General features: G+C 37.4%; 1 long non-coding RNA gene across 1 annotated transcript; it reads right to left on the bottom strand.

Annotated features, from left to right (window-relative positions):
* Window positions 1-3837: 3837 nt before the first annotated feature.
* Window positions 3838-5695, bottom strand: LOC147910958 (uncharacterized). The gene is made up of 2 exons (XR_015546300.1): window positions 4165-5695; window positions 3838-4075 (listed from the first exon to the last, which is right to left on the bottom strand). It is a non-coding gene; the product is annotated as an uncharacterized LOC147910958 (long non-coding RNA).
* Window positions 5696-8733: the final 3038 nt, after the last annotated feature.

The following is an 8733-nucleotide window of genomic DNA, read 5'->3' as shown; positions in this document are numbered from 1 at the left end:
TTTTCAACGTCGTTCGATGCAGTCGCCTCTTGAGTCGACGCAGAAATTCTACCCCCGATATCCGCCCCCCCCCCGTCACTGTCCGTTCCACCACCATAGAGTCCCATTATAGCCCAAGAAAATTTATCGCCGAACGTCCTTGATCTCCCTCTCCGCCTCTCCCCGCCGACCTCACCTGTTCGCGGCGGAAAATACCTGGATTCGAGTAACTCGTAAATCGAACTAGCCGTGTAATAAAGTCGTACCGTGACGTTCCCCGCTCTTTCGGAGTTTCCGCACCTTGCGACTTTTTGCTATTGTGCGCCGAGCGAAATCTTCGAGTTTCTAAGTGCGAGACGTTCTTACGTGACTTCCCCCTCCCCTTCCTCCCCCCGGCCACTTAATGGTGAGCTAGATCCGACATCGTCTCGATGATAAATCTTTTCGAATTTTCGTGTAAACTACGTAATTGTAATTATGCGAATAATTATTATCTTGATTTCTTATTTTTAGATTAGAACAAGCTCGAGCCATTTATCTAAATTGTGTTTTAAAAAATGTATAAAATTTTTTGAATTTAAAATTTATTATTTCAGAATATTATTTACATAATTTTTTAATTTTCTTAAAATGTTTTCTTAATATATTTTAAACATAATGATTTAAAATATTTAATGATTGTGATTTAGAACTATAAATTAAAAAAGTTAAAAATTAAAAATTCTGTATTTTGAATTCTTTACGATAAAATTTCACGCACATTTTGCATATTAAATTTTAACAATATATTTTTCGGTCATTTTAATATTTTTTCATTTGATTAAATATGTAATAATATATTTATAATATATATTCATAATATATCTATAATTATCTATAATTAATAATTATAAATGGAAACGAGCTCGCTAAAGAAGTAAATGAATAAGAAAATATTATTAGTAATGTTTGTCACAATATATTATAATTATTATGAGACCATAATACAATTATAATTTTTAATTAATTTCAAAGAAACTCCTTTTAATTATTTTAATTGAACTCTCAATTAACATAATGTGTTAAACAAGAAAATTGCAAAAAAAAGTAATACAAAAAGAAGTATAACAAAAATAATAAATCTTTCTTCCCATATATTTATTATAAATAAATTCTTTCTCTGAACTTTACATCGAGAAAAGATTTACTACTAGAATATAGAGCTGTCGAAAAGAGACTCTATATATAATTTTTCAATTAGTTCTTTTGTAACTTCTTGCCTTCTGCTTAAACTATTGAGCACATTTTTAAACGAAGTCCCTGTTAGGTCATCCGGCCCGAGAGAATTTGTACACCGCAGAGACGTTCTTCATCTTCGAAAACGTAAAGTATCGATGCTGCTCCTCTGATGAAATATCGACACTTGACTTTTGAGAGTAAATGGAACCTTTCGCGCGATAACGTTATATGAAATTCCCGAAGGACCATCGGCAGTTGTATCGATTTAACGTCCGACCACGTATGCCCCGTTAGTTGTCATATGCGTGTCAGGTGTTCACCTTATCTATTCGCAATCCCGCTCATATTCTTCTCCGGAACGTATGAATTTTTCAGTACTGTCGTCGCAAGATTCTTCCCTCGTCCTGCTACGAGAGAAGTAGTAAAAATTCTCCGCGGGGGGGAACGGAATGCTTGACGCGCCTGCATTAAATTATTATGACCCAAGATTTGACGTTTCTCCCCGCGTTTACTTCGTAATCGCGGAATCTTCGATCAATTTGTACTTTCGCGTCCCGCAAAGGAATGTGACCGCGGTTTTCATTTCCTCTCCAGAAACCGATCGTAAACCGAGCAGCAAACGAGAAACAACGTCGCGTGATGTTATTGCTAATGTATTGAATTGTCAATGCACAAACTTATTGATTTAAAAAAAGAAGTCTTTACCTTTGTCGTAATTCCTTTACTTCTTCAACTCTTCCAACTTTAAATTAATGAAAGATTTTTCTAGCAAGAGAGAGAGAGAGAGAGAGAGAGAGAGAGAGAGAGAGAGGTTCATATATTTTTTAATGCCATTTTTAAAATCAAATTAGAAGCTATATAGCTGACTCTTATTTCTAAAAACACTACTTCAGACGAACCACGATAGGTATTAAATTCTGCGGGTAATTATTCTTTTTTTCCTTTTTTTACAACACCGATTTTCGTGCAGTATAGTCGTTTCTCGTGCGTGTTTTTTTTTTTTCTGGTAGGAAACGCTCGCTGACGGCATATCTTGCCGAGGGTTCGTGATAATCGGGTCGATTTATGAGTCAAGATGGGAAGTTATCGCGGTACTAGCAAAGCAAAACGTTGGCAGCTTTATCGGTCTCGAATCCTCTCTCGTGAACTCAATGGAACTTTAGGAAGAACGTTTGGTAGATTTAGCCGCCCGCTCAGCGTCGTTAATAATTGATACATCTGTTAACTCGCGCGCTATATTTAACTGCGATAACGGCAATATTGTAATCACGTGTTAAACAGAACGTTCGCGTGCGATACGTGCTTCAGACGAAGCGTCGTCGTAAAACTTTCTCCACATAATTTGTAAAATCGTAAAATATAAGTTTATAAACGCGAATATAAATTAAAGATCTGCGAATAGCGATTCTATATGTATAGAATGGATTAAAGATCCCCACATCGTTTAAATAATTTCTGGTTTGTCATATATTTTGTAGGACCTGTTTAAAATAAACAATGATAGCTGCTTAAGATAAAAACGAAATGCTTAGATTTCATTTTATCTCTTCCATAATCTATCACATTTTATCTTGGAAAAATATGACAGATGAAACGTATGGTGTCCAATCTCTTACTTAAGGATCTCTAGATTGCACTAGACTGTCACGTTAACTTCTGAGCTGTGATGACTAATTATTTGCGTTGACCAATGATAAAACAGCAAAGAGTAGTGGGAATGAATTTTATATTTCGTCATTTATCAGCAGAAAATTATTCTTCCATTTAAGTTTCCGTGATACGGAAAATATCAGACACATAATTTCTCTAATCTGACTTAAATTAAAATGTCAACACTTTAAAATGTCAACACTATCGCAGCCCAATTTATTGATTTGCGTATGTGTGTGTTTTGCGTGTGGTGCATCATTCTCTTCTGCATTTGTGAACTACATTTTATGAATTATGTAGTGTAGAGGCAACCTAACTCGTAGCTAAGTTCTCGGTGGTCGTTTAATTCGTACAGACACCAAATAGCGTTCTTTTTTTGTCGGGTAAGGCAAGCCATTTCGCGTGTTGGGGCAGAAAGACGCGGCTGATTCACGTAATTCGAGCAAATTGCACAATAATGCCGGCGGAATATTCGCCGAGGGATCTTAATGGTATTTTTATCGACTTTCTTTCCAACGCTGCGGCGACTGCCTTCGTGTGGCTGTCTGAAAAAAAAATGTCGTGGGATTTACCGCGAGGGAAAGGAACCCCATTTTCCCCTTTATCCCTTCATATACATTACGTGGCGCATTTTTTTTTTTTAATGAACTTTATATTAGTTCTTACATTAGTTATTCAAATTAATTTCCCCTATGTGTGTATTCGCCTCTTTTAATCGTAGCCATAAGGGCGCAAAATTACCATTGCACCCTCTTCGGCCAAACACCTCGCCTCGCACGTCCTACCCTGCATCGCTGACTGCTGTCATTAAATGCAAATTTCGCGCGGCCGGTAGGGCAACTAGAGACCAAAGTTTAAACCGTATTTAGTGAAGCGTTCTTGCTGATTAGGAGCGGAACAGGTGTATTTCCAGAAGTAGTGATATATGATTATCGCGATGAATACCGGGATTCACCGCGGACTTGACGCTTACAATTGTCTACAAATATCTCAATTTACTGAGTGCTTTTCATTTAGTGATACAAGTCAACACAAGCTTCATTCTATCTTTCTCGATATTCAGGACAAAGATAGAACGCAACTTGCATCGACTTGTATCACCAAATGGGAAATAATATTGTTTATTCGACACATCGTGTATTTATACAATCTACAAATAATAATCTTTGAAGAATCGGAGGCCCCTTTAGGGACTCGACAATGGCGTCACCTTGTTTGCCAATCAATCCTATAACATTGACAAAAAAGTTTTAGCCCTTAAAATAAAAATGTCGATCAAAAACATGCCGGTTCAGAAAGTTAAGTAAAAGAGATTACCTGTCCTTTTTTGATGAAACAAAAAATTCATTCGGAAGACAAGTGTCGTATTAACAAACAGTTAATAATATTATTGATATCCAGCGAGCTGAGTCAATCTTTATTAGCGTAAATTTCGCTGATTGCTTCCATAGGAAGAATTATTGGGTTAATTGCCGCTTACGTCAGCGTATTATATATATTAGTCGTCTTTCGTGATATACACAATCCGATCTCTAAACACACGACATTAAAATAAAACGTGTTGCATCGCTCCATATATTGAGAGTCATAAATGCGTAATATTAGCAGATAAGCACTTTTCGAGAAAGAAAAAAGAACGAAAAAAAAAAAACATTCATAAATTTATCTGCGTATCGCGGGCTTCGTGCAATAGAAAGAATAAGCGCATTATCTCAGCGTAACATAGTTAACAAGAACATTCCGAACATTTTCATTCGTTTTATTTAAAGAATTCTTATATCGTAAACATAATTATTTAGAGATATCTCTAGACATATGATACGACGTTATCGGAAGTTTTATGTAATTTTTTTCGCATTTAATAAGATTTCAATGACACTCAGCGTCCTGTCAGCGTTTTTTTATCGCTCTTATAAAGAGCACTCTCGCGTCTCTTTCGCAATTTCTTTTTATCAATTTACCGCCGTCACACAGTCGGGACGATCGACTGATATCATATTCGCCGGTGTTATATTAGCTCACACGACCTCCTTGACTGAATGTGACCAGGGCGTGCACGTAACGAGGCGTCCGCTTCTGTAAAACTCGTCGTGCGCAAGCGGATTCTTTTTCCGTCGCGGCTTCTTGCGAGCTGTGAATTTTTGTTCTTTGTGTCTTTCGATAAGCCGCGAATTCTTTCTTGGGAAAGTTTCTAGTGCGTCAGCGCGAAGTCATCAATCTCATCGCGAGCCAGCCGGAGAACCCGTCAAGCTTCTTTCGCAACATTTGATGATAAGTCAACCAGCTCAAAAAATGCGATAAAATACGCTATAATGTACGGAGAAAATTGCTGGCATGCATCCACTTTTTTACGCTCTAATCTCTATATTCTATCTTAAGCCACATTTAAGTAGGTTAGGCTGTACGCAACATTTCGCGATTTTTAAACCTCTGCGAAAGTCTATTTATTTCATCTCTGTGAAATCGTAAAAGTTAAAATTACGATATAAACCCCCCCCCCCCTCCGAGTAAAAATTACGATTAACTTTAGAAATATTAATCAACAGAAATGTTGTACATAAATAAATAATTATTACACAAATATAAATGAATAATTATAATAAATAATATATAATAAATAATAAATTATAATTGATAGACTGCGTTTGTTTAAGTACTCACTTTCAGTATAAGCATCATTTCATCCTTGTTGTTTATCAAATATTACACAAGGATTAATGATGGTTACAAATGCTGTAAGTCAAATCGCAGCCGTAGAATTTTGATTACTCATTTTGATTTCTCCGAAGCAGCCGTAGAATTTTGATTACCCAATTTTGATTTCTCCAAAAAGTTTCTAAAATTCTTAATACATTAAAAAAAAATGATTAAACGTAAAAAAATAAGGATGTCAAAAATAAGAGAACTTCACGTGTGAAACTCGAAAATATCTGTTTAAATCATATACGATGGTAATGGTACCAGGTTTGAGGTTTTAGACGGCGATCTTGCAGCGTCCATATGTAATCCAGGCTATCCGTGGGCAACTTCGTACTGAAACCGTCGCGTCTTCGCAAACTAGTTTATGCCGAGAACCGCGCAATAAATTATCGTGAACAGCCCCTCCGGGACCGCTTTTCGCGATGTATAATGCGCCGGATACGCTCGCGGAAAGCACTTTACGCAAATGAGAAGAAAACGCGCCTCCCATTTCGCCTCCTCGAAGAAGAAAATCGATTTTTGAAAGGCGAACCCCCGGACATCTTTTCCCTCCTTTCATTCCTTTCGATTATCGCTGGTCTGCATCAAATGTATTGCTCTTCTGTGTCTAATGTATTGTATGCTTTATTTCCACATAAATCTAGCCCTCAGTGACGGAGGATGAGATAGAGAGGAAGAAAAAAAGTGAGATAAAGGTTACTCGAATCTTATTTATACTTCTTATTGCTCGACTTAGAGGAATTTAATTCCCAGAGCAGAGAAAATATCTCCATTCGTCTATCGATTGTTTGACTCTCCCCTCGCGTGCTGAACATATTTATTCGCTTTTAATGGAAATACAGACATTGCATTATACAGACGATTTTTCATCCTTCCCCTCGCCCCATCTCGCCCCTTTTCCACCGCTTCGAATACGCGAACGAGAGTAAAGTATGGCCGCAGCCGCGGAATGCAATCGTCCATGACGCGATTACCCGCGGAAATCTTGCCGAATCATCAGGTGGTTCGCCGCGTGACCGCGTCAGGGACTGCGCAGTTTACGCGCGTGTTTGTCGTCGTAAGCCTAATTGTAAGCCGGTTAATTACGGCGTTTATTTGCGTACACTCGCTCGCCCGTCTGCATGCCCATTCATGCAGGTCCGCCTATCACTGCGTTTCGGCGAAGATCGGTAATCGTTTATCACGTTCCGCGTAGAGAGCGTTCATTACACGAGGCTAACCGATAATGACATTGAATGTACGATGAACCGTCATCATCAATTGTCGGCGCAGGTTACAAAGTATCTCTCTCTCCCCACCCCCTTCCCTCTCTTTCTCTCTGTATTTTTCTCTCTCGGTTCTGCAATCGGTTGCGTTAACGAAGTCAATTAAGCGCGAGATGGGTCCGATTGCATTTCATGACGTAGAAATCTTCGGCGAGAGCCTACGCGTATCGTTCCTCTCTGTTCGCAGATTTATAGCGAGATAATTCGATCGATCGATTCTCTCTTCGCTAGTACGACCATCCCGACAGCATCCGCGTTGTATTTTCCTTCTCCCCCTTTCTATCTCTCCCCCGCATTTCCCCCTTTTGCTTGCAAAGCGTACGCCGGGCAATCTCATAAAGATGAAAGCGATTTCTCGATGTTAGCATTTTAATTTAATCCTCTTACGCGCGGAAAACGGCGAGTAAAAATGTTTTGCGGAATGTCTTCCGACTCTACCGTTTCGCTCTTTTTATCAAGAGACTTTGCAGATACGAATAGTTTAACGCTTGTCTTTCCGAACGATCCTCGTCGACCCTGTATGATTGTTAATTGAAAGTTACGATACGCGGAGTTCGTAAATTGCCTCAGTGTATGATTTAAATTAAATTTTTCATCGCTCCTCTAATCGCTTAATCAATTTAATATATTTGCCTATTGTTAAATTAATTACGTAAATATATGTGCGAAAATATATTTTGATTCTAATGATAGCATATACAGAAGAACGATTTTGCTCAAGTACCTATATATTGTATAATAAGCAATACTGCAAAAGTTTCGATATCATAACAATCAGTTTGAGCGTCCTACATAATTATTTTGATAGTCCAAATTAAAATTATTTTCAGATTTGTATCTAGCTAAGTTTTTAGATAACTTTAGCAAAACCGTTCTTACCAATCAACGTTAATCGAATTCACTCAAACGTTCTATAAGTTAACGAGAGTTGGCTCTTCTTTTATCTCGCTGACACGGCACCTCTCGACAGACGAGAGGAAGAAGCGTGAAGTGGATGGAGTGCTTCGGGGTCCAAATGTTAGCCTTCTTATCGAGAGTCAGTGACGTTTAAAATAATATTCTAGACACCTCGCATTGGCCGTTTATCTCGAGCCGCAGAAACTCAATTCTATCCACCAATGAAGTTATGGAAGTTTGCGCCGGTTAGAGTAGCGACGCAGGAGCGGCGCACGGAGTTGCCGCGAGAAACTATCGCGCATCGAACGACGTAAGGCTAGTTGCTATTATCCGCGTGCGAAATCGATAATCCGTTTCGCTCATAGGGACACATAGATTCGAGCTTCCTCGCAATTCACCTAATTAGTCGGCGAATGTTGCTCCATGCAATTGCGGCTCACCGTCGATTGGAAACGTATGCTTATTGCGCGTGTTCTTGCAAAGTGCACACGCGGAAAAAACAGTTTTGCTGAAGTATCTATGAATTTAGCTAGATACAGATCTGAAAATAATTTTATTGGACTATCAAAATACAATAGTAACGTAGGATGCTCAAGTATAATGAGTAATGTTTCAAAAAGTTTTAATATAAGAAACTAACTTGAGCGTCTTAATGTATACTAATTTTAAATCCTACATAATTATTTTTATAGTCCAATAAAATTATTTTTGATCTATTTAGTAAAATGTTTAGGTATTTCAGCAAAATTGTTCTCTCTATACACACACTGAAAAAAAAAATTTTAATTTCAAAGAAATATTTCTTTGCTCGTATTAAAAAAAATTATTTCTTTGGATCAATGAAAATTTCTTTGACAATAAGATATTGTGTTCGGACTTAAATTATATTATCAATTATTGATTATTATAATTGATTTTTGATTATTATATTTGATTTATTATAATTATTACAATTGATTTTTCCTTCTTTATGACGTTTCAATCTTTTTATTTTATCCGTTTGAAGATAATAAGTCAATGCAAG

This window comes from Acromyrmex echinatior, chromosome 1, assembly GCF_024713525.1.
Source record: "Acromyrmex echinatior isolate Ae372 chromosome 1, ASM2471352v2, whole genome shotgun sequence".
Taxonomy (NCBI): domain Eukaryota; kingdom Metazoa; phylum Arthropoda; class Insecta; order Hymenoptera; family Formicidae; genus Acromyrmex; species Acromyrmex echinatior.
This window is presented reverse-complemented; position numbering and strand designations above follow the sequence as displayed.